Genomic DNA, 2,484 nt, shown 5'->3' with positions numbered 1-2,484 from the left:
AAAAAAAAAAAAGCAAAAAAAAACCTACACCTTAATGCACCTGATTTTCAACTAAAGAAGAAAAAAAAGTGAAAGAGGAGAAAGAAGGGAGAAAGAAGAAGGCCGTGGGTCTGCAGAAAGAAGAAGACTGTGGGTCTGCAGACCCACGGCCGGCCTGGATTTGGCCAGCCATCAAGACCCACGGCTGGGTCTCACCGGCCGTGGATTTGCTGAAATGCTAGCCGCATGGGTCTTGTTCCTGTGGGTTTGATTTTTTGGTTTTTTCTTTGGTTTTTTCTGATGGGTCTTACTCCGGTGTGGGTCTGGTTTTTTCTTTGGTTTTTCACATGGCTCTAGCGCCGTGAGTGATAGCATGACTCCGGTTTTAGGGTAATAAAATCCCAAAAAGTGTTAACCTTCCCCTCTAGCTTTTAGTTTTGAATCCAAAATTGAATTTTGAGGCATTAGAAACGAGTTTTGAGGTATTAGAATCAATTTTTGAGGTTGGGTTTGGCAAAAAAGTCGCCGGAGAGGGGCTGGGTCACGGCAGACCCAGCTGCTAGGTCACGCCTGACCCAGCCGCTGAGTCTGCCGTCGCCAGTGGGTTAGCCAGTGGTTTCACTGTCGCCGGGGCAAGTCATTTGGTTCTTTGTTTTTTATTATCTAGTGTTTGGATTTCATTTTGTCAAAATAAGCTTGGTGATGTGTCCCTTTGTGGTTAGATGCTGCAAAAGATCCATTTTTGCAGTATGACCGTATAGTAGGGGCTCCCAACTTCTAATTAAGACATGGGAATTTTCAATTTTTTTTACACTTGCTTATTTTTTCACGACACATGTTTTACGTATACACGTTCAATATTGCATGACATAATTTCCAAACAAGAAATGAATATAAAGTATAAACAAATGCTATAAGTAGTGTTATTATAAATAAAAATGATATTTGACACAACAGCTATGTTTGGCAAGGGAAAGCCCGCCTTGTGGTACAGGCGGCCTTTATTTCGGCTTCTGATCGGCCCTTATCTTTGACTTTCGGCTTAACCGCAGCAAAATATTAAAAGGAAAAGCAGGGTGGTTCCCACCCACCCTTATTAAAATAAATTGGCGGACCACCCATTTTAACAAGAATTATTTGGAAACCACCACAGCAATCCCAGGGTGATCGAACCACCCGTGAAATAGAAATTGAATTAGATACCCCCTTGACAAAAGAGTAACAGTGCATTTGGGGGGGTGGCGGGACCACGCGGTACGGGGTGGTTTGAAGCCCACCCATGCGGCCCGGTGTGGGGTGGCGGACCACTAAGGGGCCATTTCGACCGTGAAACCACCCCAGCTGAAATGTTGATACCCATCTCCGGTCACAGCCAAAGAGAGGGTGGCCGGACCGCTGACCCTGCATGGCAGCGGGGGGTGGTTAAATGCGCAGATCGGTAGAGGGTGAATTTCCGGAGAGCCAAAGAGGTGTCGACCACCACCAGCTTTTTTGTCCTTTGATTTTTTTATATTTTGCTTAAAAAAAAAAAAAAAAAAAGTTAAGCTGAAAAAGTCAGTATGTGTCAGCCCCGCACTGTAGCTGAAACAGTGCCGTTCCAGCTACAGTGCGGGGCTTTCCCTTGCCAAACATAGCAAACAGTTCCAACTCCCAAATGAAGCTATGGAGCATCAAGCTCGTTGGGCATTTTTTGACATTAACGTCGAGATATGTCGGAGACAGGACCATATATCTTGTCATACTCCGTGTTTTGTTCTTTTTTTGGATGGACACGTTACAATAAATTAAATTCCAATCTTGCCCTTGTACTTTATATGAGGAGAAGCTGCACTGGGGCCCACGAAGTATTTTTGTTCAGAAATAAAAAATAAATTAAATTATATTCCTTTCATTAGTAACCAAAGCACAATAAAACATTAATTTAAACCATTTGAAAAGATAAACCGAGTCCACGATGTATTTATTTCTTCTGCTTATTTTATTTTATTTTATTTTATTTTTTTGTTATAAAGTGAAAAGTTTTATGCAGTAGACTCTCTTCACGGATGATAAGAATTGATCTATGAGTTTTGTTCATCGTAGAATAAGACTAGAAAGGTGAATGAGTAATTTCAAGCTTAAATTTGACTCTACATTCATTGGATACATTTGATCTCTATAAGGCTATATCAATCAAAATATATTATATATACAGTCTTATTTATCTATATTTTGTTTAGGAAAAAAGAAAAAGAAAAAGACATTTATGATAAAAGGATATATAATATTAGTTGATTTGGACTACAAATATAAACAAAATTCATATAAAATTCACTTATTGTGCCAACAATCTAACAAATTGACTGGCAATAAAGTAACTCGCCTCCAATAATAGCCTCCTATATTATGGATTCAACAGTTCTAATGCAATTCCATGACATCATTCAGGGGCGGAGGGGGTTGAGATGGGTCAAATGCCCCCTCTCACCTCCAAAAAAATCTCTTTACTCTCTAGGTAATTTTTTT

The sequence above is a fragment of the Corylus avellana genome, chromosome ca8, assembly GCF_901000735.1.
Source record: "Corylus avellana chromosome ca8, CavTom2PMs-1.0".
Classification (NCBI taxonomy): domain Eukaryota; kingdom Viridiplantae; phylum Streptophyta; class Magnoliopsida; order Fagales; family Betulaceae; genus Corylus; species Corylus avellana.
Note: the sequence above shows the minus strand (reverse complement) of the source record.